The sequence below is a fragment of the Taudactylus pleione genome, unplaced genomic scaffold (genome assembly GCF_031769625.1).
Source record: "Taudactylus pleione unplaced genomic scaffold, aTauple2 ptg000551l, whole genome shotgun sequence".
NCBI classification, from domain to species: domain Eukaryota; kingdom Metazoa; phylum Chordata; class Amphibia; order Anura; family Myobatrachidae; genus Taudactylus; species Taudactylus pleione.
Window position 1 is genome coordinate 3,320,282 of NW_028284953.1, and position 14,719 is coordinate 3,335,000.

At 43.9% G+C, this 14,719-nt stretch overlaps 1 pseudogene across 1 annotated transcript in view; it reads right to left on the bottom strand.

Moving 5' to 3' along the window:
- LOC148483108 (cytokine receptor common subunit beta-like) overlaps positions 1 to 14,719 on the bottom strand; it is a 181,939-nt pseudogene that overhangs the window by 104,875 nt on the left and 62,345 nt on the right. Inside the window, exons 2-3 of the transcript XR_015871788.1 lie at positions 7,759 to 7,871; positions 5,107 to 5,230 (exon numbers count right to left, since the gene is read on the bottom strand). The product of XR_015871788.1 is annotated as a cytokine receptor common subunit beta-like (transcript). The remainder of the gene's footprint in view (positions 1 to 5,106; positions 5,231 to 7,758; positions 7,872 to 14,719) is intronic.

Genomic DNA, 14,719 nt, shown 5'->3' on the forward strand with positions numbered 1-14,719 from the left:
CTGACAGCAAAATTTACGGGGAATAAAAAAGTGAACCCAACAAAGGAAAATACAATTCCCATATTAATAAAAAAAAAATAAGCAAAGTTCAATAGTAATAATGAAAATGATATTAATGTAATCCCACATAACATACCAAAAACATATTTCTATGCCTAAGACTAATTGATTCCAAATAATGGGTCATCTTTAATAAAAATGTTAAAAAAATGCTTTGTGCACAATTTTACTAAAGTATAACCTAACGCAACAAATCAGGATCAAGTTCTATTTTTTATTTTGCAATTTTAAAACATCAAATTACTATGGTTACTATGGATTACAGAACATTTCAGAACATATTACAATGTTTTTCAATAAGTCAGAAAGGCAGGGCGAACCCAACTATGAAATACAGCCCCCCTGGGTACCAGCTTTGCTTACGTCCTCCCCACATCCTTTCTCCTAGGAGCTACTCAGACTGGGAGCATAGCGCATGGCTGTGACACAGGGCCCCACTCTGGATTAAAACTGTTGCGAAGAAGAAACTGCTGGCAGTTTCTCCTTTATTTTACTAACAAAAAGAAAAAAAAACCACATTGAAACAATTCTTTGCTATCAGTTGATCATTTTTATTTACAAATTGAAAAAATTATATTATTAGTTATTACATACAAAAATCTAAAAATTGTCAAGAATTTCCAAAAATTCACTTTTGAGATGTTACTGCTGAACTCATATGGGTATGTAAATGGAAAGAAAGAACAAAGCAATTTCATGCAACTAAGCAGTGCGCTGGATTTACAGAATTTAACAGTCAAAATCTTTATTATTCTTATTAAAAATACACTATATTTATATTTACCTACTCTTTCGGAGTGTCCGGGGAACTTACAAATCTAGGGTGGGTCTCCTAGCTGCCTAGAGAAGTAGACCAGATCCCAGAGCCCCTTCATGGCAGCCTGGTACCGCCCACTTCCAGTGTTAAGTGTGGTCCAGGTGACTTAATGACGCAAGTCATGCTGAATCACGTCATCATTGCTCATCCTCCCATTTTACAATGTTGGTAAAAACGTCATTGTATATTGGGCCACAATATACACAATTGCCCCACCATGCCCTTGTATCGCCAACTTGGCCATGCCACATAAATCTGAACCTCCCACCTGACTGCCCCCTCCCAGAGGGGGTAAATATGACTATATTGTGAGAATTAATCCTTTACATCAAAGAGAAATAATAAAATATGGGAGGAATAGGAGAAGAAAGGTGGGAGAGTGTGGAAAGAGAGAAGAAAAATCCCTGCACAATAGCTAGCGACCACTGGGAGCAAAATACTAAAATGTATATAAACACACTGGTACTGTTTGCTGGACATATCATTTGCCAGGTCAGTAGCTATCATCCACATTTGTTTCCTCTTCTTCCACCTTACCATCTCTCTACAGTATTCCCCCATTCCTCCCATCTCCTCCAGTATTTCCTCTATTCCTCCTGGCTTCCCCTATTATTCCCCCATGCTCCCATGTCCTCTATTCTTTCCCATATTCCTCCCGTCTTCGCCTATTATTCCCCCATTCCTCCCATCTTGTCCATTCCTCCCATCTCCCCTATTATTCACCCATTCCTCCCATCTCCTCTATCCTTTCCCCTATTCCTCCCATCTCCTCTATCCTTTCCCCTATTCCTCTATCCTATCCCGTATTCCTCCCATCTCCCCCTATTATTCTACTATTCCTCCCATCTCTCCCCATTCTTTACACTATTCCTCCCATCTCTGAATATTCTTTCCCCTATTCCTGCCATATCCACCTATTCTTCCCATCACCCCTATTATTTTACCTATTCCTCCCATGTCCCCCTATTCTTTCCCCTATTAATCCTATTTCACCATTGTCACGGTTGTCTGTATTTGTCGATTTGTATCGGGACACATGAGTCTAGATGAAGCAGGAGTGAAGATGACACTAGGGACTTTGATAAGACCTCTGCTTATTTAAGAAATACCAGAGGCAAATTAGCACTGGCTGGAGAGATGGAACCCAAGACCAGGAACTGAACCAAATAACAGAACTGGAACCTGCAGCTATAGGACCCTGGAACCAAACGTGTATAACTCAACCCCAGAACCTGAACCCAGCAACTTGGAGCCGGAACCCACTACTGGGAACTCAGAGAGAGTCAGCCAGCGGAGACTAAGAACCGCAATAAGCTAAAACTGGAATCAAGAACTCAGAACTGAAACCAGAAATGAGTACCTCAGGACTGCGAACTGACTACAGGCATACACACCTGGAATCTACACACTGATACGCAGAACTGGAAATGAAACCTGAGACTCAGCACTAGCCTTGGCTACCAGACACCCAGAACATAGAGAACAGTCACCTACCACCGATGGTATGCAAGCAGATTGACCAGTTACTTGTGGCACTTGCAGGCAGACACTAGGGGCATCCCGCACTATATGTAAAATGCGATAAAAACCCTGTTTCTGGGGTTTTACCACATTTTCCATATGCACTATTGGCCTGGTCACCTTACTCCGATGCAGAGAGTAACACCAGCTTTTGCTGGAGTTACCCAATCAAAGCCTCTTGGCTTCTACTGCATCGAGCTGGTATGAGGGATCCGATTGGATCCCTCCCAGCATGTCCAGCTCCCGCCGCATCACTCTGCGCATGCGCAGATAAACTCCCGGGTCCTAAACCTGGAAGTCCACAGCGCAGGTCGGTAGAGCTCTCCTTTGCGCTACTGATCGCATATGTTAGTGCATATGCGATCAGTAGGAATGCGGTGACTGGCAGTAAGTATTGCACTATGTTAGTGCATCCTGCCCTAGATGTAAGAGGAGCACTTGCTGAGAAACAGGCACCATGGAGAATACAGAGTTCTTGCTGGGAAACAGGCACTAATTAGGGCCTCATTTATCAACAAGTTTTATAATTGACAAGTGATAAATTTCATTGCGTATGATAAATGGTGATCAAGCCAATCAGCTCCCAAATGTCATTTTTCAAACAGATGACAGTTGGGAGCTGATTGGCTGGAGCACCATTATCATATGCAATGATGTTTATCACTCGTGAATGGTAAAACTTGATAAATGAGGCCCTAAGTGTAAATGGAACACTTGCTGAGAAACAGATACATAACGGAGCACTTACTGAGAACACAGGAACAGAGCTGGAAGCAACTGAAGCCCTGGTCTTCAGAGCTAGTTTATATAGGCCGCACTCAGTGTCAACTGGATAATCAGACCATGTAAGCAAATCCAACATGGTCGCACCCATGCGGCCAGACTGTTTGTTTACAATGGAGTTGCAGTGTTTCAGGGATGCCGCGGACGGCAAGAAAAAACACGGATGACCCTGAGGTGCCACCGCTGGACATGATAAGTGGAGCTAAGACCCCGATGAGTGACACCCCCATACCCCCTGTATTCTCGTATTTCTCCCCGACGCCTCTATTTGCTACTGTTTCTGCACATTATTTATCTAATTCTTGGTAACCTTCTTTTCTATCCCTCCATCTTTACTGTCCCCCACCTCCTCTCTCCCCCACGTCTACTTTACTTGCTCCGGTGGGGCGGGCCCTATGTCTGTCTAGCAGCACTAAGAGCTCTGAGGGGGGCGGTGTCTCCCCCAGTCATTAGTGTATAACTGCTAGGCAGAGTTTAAGCTGGTTATATAATCGATATTTCGTCTGAGGGGGATGTAGTCAAAATCATAATGTGAACACTGTTGAAAGCTATGATGTTGACACTGACAAAATATCAATAGGCAACGTGTTGATATGCTCACTTCATATTGTCAGAATGTCGACATTAGGGTTAGGGTTGGGATTAGGGTTAGAGATAGCAAAAAGATACTTACCCTAACGCTGGAGGTGCCCAGAGCAGATAAGTCACCACTGGGCCACCAGGGACGATATGCCGACATTCTAACATGTCGACATTTCACTACTGTATACATGATGAATGTCGACAAGGTCAAGTATACTTCCCGACCCTCGTCAGAGTACTACTGAACAAAGCTCTGACGTGCTATATAAGTTTTGACCACTAGAGGGAAGACTAACCTAGAAAAAATGAATGATTAAAAAAAAAAAAAAAGAGTATAGAACTATGGGCCTGATTCAGTGATGAATGCTAACCTGATTGTTAGCGAACATTTACGATCTTGAGTAGTCTGCGTATGTGCAGAACGGGTCCTGCAATCTTGTCTGCAGACCCTCTCAAGCTGCAGCATCGACCATTTGTTCCCAAACACCGGAAAAAAAACAGTCATTCAGACAAATTGGTTACATTTGTCCGTTTTTGTCCGTTTTCCAGCAACATTACCAGATATTTGTAACAAACAGCCAACTAGTGGGATGATTGGACAGATAATCTTAAGGTGTATGGCCAGCCACTGGCATTTCTAGGCACGGGCTAGCAGGGCCCTCGCCTGGAGCACAGCCCTGCCTGAACTTACCACCATCGTACAGCCAGCTGTGGTGGAAAACCCCGCCCTCCTACTGGCATTATTGGGTAAACGCTCAGGGGAAGGGAAGGGGCTTGGCAGTGCAGAACGGAATGCCGCTGGGCGCAGGGAAGCCTAGCGCCGGCCCTGTGAGCAACTTTAGTTCAGTAGTTCCTCAACTCCAGTCCTCAAGTACCCCCAACAGGTCATGTTTTATGGATTTCTTTAATCAGACACAGGTGAGTTAATTTCTGTTGCTGGGTCAATAATTATCCCACCTGCTTCCACAGACAGAAATCCTGAAAACATGACCTGTTGAGCATACTAGAGGATTGAAGTTGAAAACCACTGGCTAAGTTGTATGACATCACCTTTCTGATTATGGTATCTACAGATCTTTGGCTTGAATAGATAATACATTAGAAAGTCATTTATATTACATTTGTGATAACATGCAATGTTATGCATGGCAGGGCTGTACTTTCTCTATTCTTAACTTTTGCAGAGCCAGCACTATCCATAAGTGATCCTAGATATTTGCCTATGGAGGCAATGGTTAGGGGATCAATGCAGGGTGCAGTCACATAGAGCACTGGCCTCTGACAAGAAGGAGAAGCAATGGATTACAAGAAACAACAAAGTGAGATCACACACACTGACTTACCTTCCATTCTTTAATGCCAGATGCATGCTCACAAATTTGATAGCATTTATGCTTTCGGACCATGTGCAGACAATGTGTTTTGTGAGTAGGTAGTAACAGTTCAGACTGTCCAATATCTTAGAACCTAAGGGAAACATACAGAGCAACAATCATATCACTCCTAAGACGTGTTTGTGTCACAATGAAAGTAGTGCCCAGGAACTGTTTCCATAGATCGGAAAATCTGTGTGGCTGATTTCAGTGCTCATTATTAAGTGTATTTCAAGAGATAACGAGGTGTCTGATGTTCCCCACATGTTATCAGTGCTAGTTTGACAGGTAGGACAGACAGAGGAAGCACATAAACATCAGATTCCTAGGGGGTAATTCACTAAAGTGAGAGTTTATAAAAGTGGAGATGTTGCCCATAGCAACCAATCAGGTTCTAGTTATTATCTCCTTGAAGGTGCTACTTAAATGTTAAATAGAATATGATTGGTTGCTATGGGCAACAACTTCACTTCTAAAAACCTGCACTTTAGTAAATATACCCCCTAGAGCAGTGGTTCTCAAACTCGGTCCTCAGGACCCCACACAATTCACTTTTTGCAGGTCACCCAGCAGGTGCACAGGTGTATTCATTACTCACTGACACATTTTAAAAGATCTACAGGTGCAGCTAACTACAGTATTTCACTAGTAATTATGTGAGGAGACCTGCAAAACATGCACTGTTTGGGGTCCTGAGGACTGAGTTTGAGAACCTGTGCCCTAGAGAGACCAAAGGAAATATCTTCTTTGGAAGTTGCTCATCTTAAATTGTTTCCCACACTCATAAAACTGAAAAAAACTGCTCAAAAGAAACCACTCTCCCTATTTTATAACAGCCTTTTGTCATTTGGGCTGTTTAAGAGAGGAGGGGGCCCTTGTGCAGTCCCTGTGCAGGGCCCACTGTTTCTCATTAGGGAATGCCAGTTCTCGTTAGCGCATGTGCAGATATCCAGTGATTTCTTTACTGCACATGCACAGATCTCTGAGGAACAGGGACTCATTTCCTGCAGCCCACTGGTGAAGAGGTAAATATAGTCAATGGGTGCAGAGTGTGCGGTGTTGGCCACTCTTGACCGAGTGGCCCGTGTGCAATGCTTTGTCGTACACACCACTGCCACCACTGACTTACCACACATCTTGTCCCTAAACACTTGCCCACAGACTGAGCCGCTCCCCTAAATAGTGTCTGTAGGAAAAAAGTGGATTTTGCGTTTGCATGGTAGAGCCAAAAGCACTCCAGGACTTGCGGCAGCGAGACCCTACCGCAAGGGTCTCATCACAAGCCCGATGGTTGCGATGGTCTTGACCATCGCGACCATCATTTTGGTCACTCGCTATAGCTGTGGGTGGTCACCCACAGCTATCTGAGCGGCCAGGAGGCCACTCCAAAAAGTAGGAGGGATGACCCTGATTCAGAGCGAGCGCTCTGTCAGAGCGTCCGGCTCTGAATCAGGGCCTTTGTCCCCTGTGTTTTAAAAACCACAGAGCCCGGGGCTGGTTATGCTTCTGGGAAGAGGGTGCACATATTTTACTTATTTTTTAAAGTATTTTCATATGTATACACAGAAACATGCACGTATCTCTAGGATATGTGCATGTTTCTGTGTTTCTCTGACCTGCTCAGGATACTGTATACTCATTATCCTGAAGCTGGTCTATTGTTTTTGCGAGTTCTCAGGCAGTAATATGTGCGAGTGAAGCACTCGTTCTCTATTATTTTGCCCGAGTTCTATCTAGAGAATGGGAAAACATCTGGATGTGAAATGCTTTTTTGCAAGTAATAGTAAAACCCGAAAAATGCGAGTTTCTATTACATTTGCGAGTGAGTAAAAATGCAAGTTTAGCGTTAAACTTGCATTTTTAACAAGCTCGCAACCTATTACATTTGGCCCATCGAGTGGCCAATTGGTAAGTGTGTATGCTTGCTTACTAAATTGGTCGCTCGGTCTGTGGGAAGGTCGGCCGACCACTGGGTCTACTTTAGAAGGCCAAGTGGAATCTCGTACATTTGATGGTCTATAAATCGCTGCTTCTCAAGATTGCAGTTGGTTGTATGTCAGCTCTGTGATCCATTTCTCATGTGAGTAGAATTAAACTTCTAGAATAGGGATCAAAGCTCAGATACTTTCTAATTTGACTAACGAATTCACCACACATGGTCATAACATACTTACCGACTTTCTGCTGCACCTTCCAGGGAGGGGACCTGTTGCTTTCATCTTTGGGGGGCGGAGCTGTCATTAGGCCCGTCCCCTTTACAGTCAAACCCCGCGATTCGCGGGTCCATGAGGAGAGGGTGGGGCTAAATGCAGCGATTTGCGTCATCTAGCCCTGCCCCCTCCCTACGGACCTGCAAATTGCTTGGAAAATCTCCCCATCCTGCCCACTTCTCTAGGAAGTGGGCGAGATGCGGGAGATTTGCCTACTCTTTCGAGGGTGCGGGGGGGTTCCCCAAAAATCTGGAGCCTCCTGCGACTCCCGGGAGACTAGGCATGTATGGGTCATAATGTACCACATGAATAAAAAGTTTCTTCCCTACTCTTTAGATCAGCAAGAATTGTGATACTGATTCCAACCTTTTTTTGTAGGATGTATTTTAAATGAATAATAAAATATTCAAACCTTGATTGCTTGGAATTCTAGTCAGGAAACAGAAGATTACATAGCACAGGATGTAGTTAGTCTTCATCTTGGCAGAATGGTTTAAGCTTCACTTTCAATTTCACGCCTGAGAGCTGTAATACACATTAAACAAAATGAAATTACTCCTTTCTGGACCAAATGTATTAGATTGTATGTTTAAACTACACCACTTTCTGGACCTCTAGCATGACCTCTTATACCTGGTATAAAATATTCTGCTCCTGAACTTCCTCCTGTAGTGTTACCTGTGATGTGCTGAATTATTACATTCATGACAAGGGATATTTCAGGGCTCTCCCACCTCTTTCTGCTGCCAGAAAATTAATCACCTGTACTCCCTACCCCCACTCTCTGATTGCTAGCTACCTACTGCTACACTGTAGCTAGAGGCAGGAGAGAGAGAATATAATACCCCTTTTACACCAGAGCAAAAACCTGGGTTTTGCTGGGTCTACCTGGGTCGCATCTCAGTGTTAAAGGGTCCCTGAGAAACAACCCGGGTCAAGTGACCCGGCAATCCAACCCAGGTGGCTACCAGGATAGTACCTGGGTAATGGTGCAGTGTAAACGGCGTAACCCGGGTTATCTGGCCAGGGTCATGCCTAAAATGAGCTGATTGATGGTTGGTCACTTTTTATGACCTCACAAGTTTAGCAGGGCAGTCCCAGGTTTAGTGTGAACAGGGCTGACCTGAAATAACCCAGATCGATGGTGCTGTGTAAACAGTGCTTGACCTGGGTCTGACCTAGGTTGGAACCATGCATCACCAGTAGTAGCAGTAGCACGAGCAGTAGCAGTAGTAGCAGTATCAGCAGTAGCAGTAGTAGTAGTTGTAGTAGTATTAGCCAGGGGCGTATCTACCAATTAGCCAGGATGGCACTCGCCAGGGGAGCCGGCCAAAGGGGGCGCAGTCCGGCAGTGCCACCAGCAGCCAATGGGAGGACTACCCCAGGGGCTTGAACAAGCCCCGCTAGTCCCCCGGGCCCCAAGTGTAGGGCAGACCGCAGTTACAAACAAACAACCGCCAGCGGTGGCTGTCTGTTTGTTATAGCAGCCAGACAGACTCTCATTGGCTGCTGCGTCTTCCACGGAGGGAGGGGGCTGGAGCTCAATCATGAGCTCTGTCTTTCGGATCCCTCCGCAGCGTCTGTCCCATCCCATATTGCAGAGCGAGAGTGGGCCCAGAAGAGTGGAGAGCAGCGGTCCTCGACAGGATCAGGGATCAGGTTAGGTGATTTTTTTGTGTGTGTTTTTTTTTTCTGCCACAGCATGGGGGGGGAATGTGGCTACTAGGGGGCAGTGTATAGGGAGTGGCCGCTACTGGGGGCACGTTATGGGGGGGATGGCTGCAACCCCGGGCACTGTATTGTGGGGGGCGCTACTGGGGACACCTTATGGGGGGATGGCCGCTACTGGGGGTACTGTATTGTGGGGGAAGCTACTGGGGGCACATTATGGGGGGGATGGCCGCTACTGGGGGCACTGTATTGTGGGGGCCGCAACTGGGGGCACATTATGGGGGGATGGCAGCTACTGGGGACACTGTATTGTGGGGGCCGCTACTGGAGGCACATTATGGGGGGTTGGTTGCTACAGGGGGCACTATATAGGAGTGACTACTACTGGTGGGACTGTATAGGGGGACTAATACTGGGGCAATGCATGAGGGGGACTACTACTGGGGCACTGCATAGGGGGACTACTACTGGGGGCACTGTATAGGAGGACTACTATTGGGGGGCACTGTATAGGGTGATTACTACTGGTGGCACTGTATAGGGTGGACTTTTACTGGGGGGCACTGCATAGAGGGGACTACTACTGAGGGCACTGCATAGAGGGGACTACTACTGGGGGCACTGCATAGAGGGGACTACTACTGGGGGAAGTGCACAGGGTGGACTACTACTGAGGGCACTGCATAGAGGGGACTACTACTGGGGGCAATGCATGAGGGGGACTACTACTGGGGGCACTGTATAGGGGGACTACTACTGGGGGCACTGTATAGGGGGACTACTACTGGGGGCAATGCATAAGGGGGACTACTACTGGGGGCACTGCATAGGGTGGACTTTTACTTGGGGGCACTGCATAGAGGGGACTACTACTGAGGGCACTGCATAGAGGGGACTACTACTGGGGTACTGCATAGAAGGGACTACTACTGGGGCACTGCATAGAGGAGACTACTACTGGGGGCACTCCACAGGGTGGACTACTACTGGGGGCACTGCATAGGGTGGACTACTACTGGGGGTACTGCATAGAGAGGACTACTACTGGGGGCACTGCAAAGGGGGGACTACTACTGGGGGCACTTAGCAGTAGCAGTAGTAGCAGTATTAGTAGTAGTTGCAGTAGTAGCAGTAGTAGTTTCAGTAGTAGTAGTAGCAGCAATAGCAGTAGTAGTTGCAGTATTAGTAGTAGTAGTTGCAGTAGTAGTATTAGTAGTAGTAGTAGCAGTATTAGTAGTAGTAGAAGCGGTAGCAGTATTAGTAGTAGTAGCAGTAGTAGTAGCTGTAGTAGTAGTAGTAGCAGTAGCAGTAGTTGCAGTAGCAGTAGCAGTAGTTGCAGTAGTTGTAGTAGTAGTAGTTGCAGTAGTAGTAGTAGCAGTATTAGTAGTAGCAGTAGTAATAGCAGTAGTAGTAGCAGCAGTATTAGCAGTAGTAGTAGCAATAGCGGTATTAGTAGTAACAGTAGTTGTAGTAGCAGTAGTAGTTGCAGTAGCAGTAGTAGTAGTTGCAGTAGTAGTAGCAGCAGTAGCAGCAGTATTAGTAGTTGCAGTATTAGTAGTAGCAGTATTTGTAGTAGCAGTAGTTGCAGTAGTAGTAGCAGCAGTAGCAGTAGTTGCAGTATTAGTAGTTGCAGTAGCAGTAGTAGTAGTTGCAGTAGTTGTAGTAGCAGTAGTTGTAGTAGTAGTAGTTGCAGTAGCAGTAGCAGTAGTTGCAGTATTAGTAGTTGCAGTAGTTGAAGCAGTAGTAGTTGCAGTAGCAGTAGTAGTAGTTGCAGTAGTATTAGTAGTAGTAGTAGTAGTAGCAGTATTAGTAGTAGTAGAAGCGGTAGCAGAAGTAGCAGTAGCATTATTAGTAGTAGTAGCAGTAGTAGTAGCTGTAGTAGTTGTTGCAGCAGTAGTAGCAGTAGTTGTAGTTGCAGTAGTAGTAGCAGTATTAGTAGTAGCAGCAGTAGTAGTAGCAGTAGTAGTAGCAGCAGTATTAGCAGTAGTAGTAGCAATAGCGGTATTAGTAGAAACAGTAGTTGTAGTAGCAGTAGTAGTTGCAGTAGTAGTAGTTGCAGTAGTAGTAGCAGCAGTAGCAGTAGCAGCAGTAGTAGTTGCAGTATTAGTAGTTGTAGTATTAGTAGTAGCAGTAGTTGTAGTTGCAGTAGCAGTAGCAGTAGTTGTAGCAGTAGTAGTTGCAGTAGTTGTAGCAGTAGTAGTTGCAGTAGTAGTAGTAGTTGCAGTAGTAGTAGCAGTATTAGCAGTGCCAGTAGTAGTAGCAGTAGTTGTAGAAGCAGTAGTAGTAGCAGTAGTAAAAGCAGTAGCAGTATTTGCAGTAGTAGTAGCAGTAGTAGCAATAGCAGTAGTAGTAGTAGTTGTAGCAGTATTAGCAGTAGTAGCTGTAGTAGCAGTATTAGTAAAAGTAGTTGTAGCAGTATTAGTAGTAGTAGTTGCAGTAGTAGAAGTAGTTGTAGCAGTATTAGTAGTAGTTGCAGTAGTAGTAGCAGCAGTACTAGTAGTTGTAGTAGCAGTAGTAAAAGCAGTAGCAGTATTTGCAGTAGTAGTAGCAGTAGTAGTAGCAGTATTAGTAGTAGTAGTAGTAGTAGCAGTATTAGTAGTCGCAGTAGCAGTATTAGTAGTAGTAGCAGTAGTTGTAGTAGCAGTATTAGTAGTATTAGTAGCAGTAGTAGCAGCAGTATTAGCAGTAGTAGTAGGAGTAGCGGTATTACTAGTAGTAGTAGCAGTAGTTGTAGAAGCAGTAGTAGTGGTAGTAGTTGTAGAAGTTGTAGCAGCAGTATTAGTAGTAGTAGTAGCAGTAGTAGCAGCAGTATTAGCAGTAGTAGGAGTAGCGGTATTAGTTGTAGTAGTAGCAGTAGTAGCAGAAGTTGTAGTTGTAGAAGCAGTAGTAGTAGTAGCAGTAGTAAAAGCAGTAGCAGTATTTGCAGTAGTAGTAGCATTAGTAGCAATAGCAGTATTAGTAGTAGTAGTAGCAGCAGTAGCAGTAGTAGTAGCTGTAGAAGTTGTAGCAGCAGTATTAGTAGCAGTAGTAAAAGCAGTAGCAGTATTTGCAGTAGTAGTAGCATTAGTAGCAATAGCAGTATTAGTAGTAGTAGTAGCAGTAGCAGTAGTAGTAGCTGTAGAAGTTGTAGCAGCAGTATTAGTAGTAGTAGTAGTAGCAGTAGTAGCAGCAGTATTAGCAGTAGTAGGAGTAGCGGTATTAGTAGTAGTAGTAGCAGTAGTAGCAGAAGTTGTAGTTGTAGTTGTAGAAGCAGTAGTAGTAGTTGCAGTAGTTGTAGCAGTAGTAGTTGCAGTAGCAGTAGTAGTAGTTGCAGTAGTAGTAGTTGCAGTAGAAGTTGCAGTAGTAGTAATAGCAGTAATAGTAGTTGCAGTAGTAGTAGGAGCAGTAGTTGTAGAAGCAGTTGTAGCAGTAGTAATGGTATTAGTAGTAGTAGTTGCAGTAGTTGTAGTAGCAGTAGTTGTAGTAGTAGTAATATTAGTTGTTGCAGTATTAGTAGTTGCAGTAGTTGTAGCATTAGTAGTTGCAGTAGCAGTAGTAGTAGTTGCAGTAGTAGTAGTTGCAGTAGAAGTTGCAGTAGTAGTAATAGCAGTAATAGTAGTTGCAGTAGTAGTAGGAGCAGTATTAGTAGTAGCAGTAGATGTAGAAGCAGTTGTAGCAGTAGTAGTGGTATTAGTAGCTGTATTAGCAGTAGTAGTAGCAGTAGTTGTAGAAGCAGTAGTAGTAGCAGCAGTAGCAGTAGTAAAAGCAGTAGCAGTATTTGCAGTAGTAGTAGCAGTAGTTGTAGAAGTAGTAGTAGCAGTAGTAAAAGCAGTAGCAGTATTTGCAGTAGTAGTAGCAGTAGTTGTAGAAGCAGTAGTAGTAGCAGCAGTAGCAGTAGTAAAAGCAGTAGCAGTATTTGCAGTAGTAGTAGCAGTAGTAGTAGTAGCAGTATTAGTAGTAGTAGTAGTAGTAGCAGTATTAGTAGTAGTCGCAGTAGCAGTATTAGTAGTAGTAGCAGTAGTTGTAGTAGCAGTAGTAGTAGCTGTAGTAGTTGTAGCAGCAGTATTAGTAGTATTAGTAGTAGCAGCAGTATTAGCAGTAGTAGTAGGAGTAGCGGTATTAGTAGTAGTAGTAGCAGTAGTTGTAGAAGCAGTAGTAGTGGTAGTAGTAGCAGTATTAGTAGAAGTAGATGTAGTAGCAGTATTTGTAGAAGCAGTAGTAGCAGTATTTGCAGGAGTAGTAGCAGTAGTTGTAGAAGCAGTAGTAGTAGTAGTAGTAGCAGTAGTAAAAGCAGTAGCAGTATTTGCAGTAGTAGTAGCAGTAGTAGCAATAGCAGTATTAGTAGTAGTAGTTGTAGGAGCAGCGGTATTAGTAGTAGTAGTAGCAGTAGTTGTAGAAGCAGTAGTAGTGGTAGTAGTAGCAGTATTAGTAGAAGTAGATGTAGTAGCAGTATTTGTAGAAGCAGTAGTAGCAGTAGTAGTAGTTGCAGTAGTAGCAGTATTAGCAGTAGTAGTAGTAGTAGCAGTGTTTGCAGTAGCAGTAGTTGTAGAAGCAGTAGTAGTAGCAGTAGTAAAAGCAGTAGCAGTACTTGCAGTAGTAGTAATAGCAGTATTAGTAGTAGTAGCAGTAGTAGTAGCTGTAGAAGTTGTAGCAGCAGTATTAGTAGTAGTAGTAGCAGTAGTAGCAGCAGTATTAGCAGTAGTAGGAGTAGCGGTATTAGTTGTAGTAGTAGCAGTAGTAGCAGAAGTTGTAGTTGTAGAAGCAGTAGTAGTAGTAGCAGTAGTAAAAGCAGTAGCAGTATTTGCAGTAGTAGTAGCATTAGTAGCAATAGCAGTATTAGTAGTAGTAGTAGCAGCAGTAGCAGTAGTTGTAGTAGCAGTAGTTGTAGTAGCAGCAGTATTAGTAGCAGTAGTAAAAGCAGTAGCAGTATTTGCAGTAGTAGTAGCATTAGTAGCAATAGCAGTATTAGTAGTAGTAGTAGCAGCAGTAGCAGTAGTAGTAGCTGTAGAAGTTGTAGCAGCAGTATTAGCAGTAGTAGGAGTAGCGGTATTAGTAGTAGTAGTAGCAGTAGTAGCAGAAGTTGTAGTTGTAGAAGCAGTAGTAGTAGTTGCAGTAGTTGTAGCAGTAGTAGTTGCAGTAGCAGTAGTAGTAGTTGCAGTAGTAGTAGTTGCAGTAGAAGTTGCAGTAGTAGTAATAGCAGTAATAGTAGTTGCAGTAGTAGTAGGAGCAGTAGTTGTAGAAGCAGTTGTAGCAGTAGTAATGGTATTAGTAGTAGTTGCAGTAGTTGTAGTAGCAGTAGTTGTAGTAGTAGTAGTATTAGTTGTTGCAGTATTAGTAGTTGCAGTAGTTGTAGCAGTAGTAGTTGCAGTAGCAGTAGTAGTAGTTGCAGTAGTAGTAGTTGCAGTAGAAGTTGCAGTAGTAGTAATAGCAGTAATAGTAGTTGCAGTAGTAGTAGGAGCAGTATTAGTAGTAGCAGTAGTTGTAGAAGCAGTTGTAGCAGTAGTAGTGGTATTAGTAGCTGTATTAGCAGTAGTAGTAGCAGTAGTTGTAGAAGCAGTAGTAGTAGCAGCAGTAGCAGTAGTAAAAGCAGTAGCAGTATTTGCAGTAGTAGTAGCAGTAGTTGTAGAAGTAGTAGTAGCAGTAGTAAAAGCAGTAGCAGTATTTGCAGTAGTAGTAGCAGTAGTTGTAGAAGCAGTAGTAGTAGCAGCAGTAGCAGTAGTAAA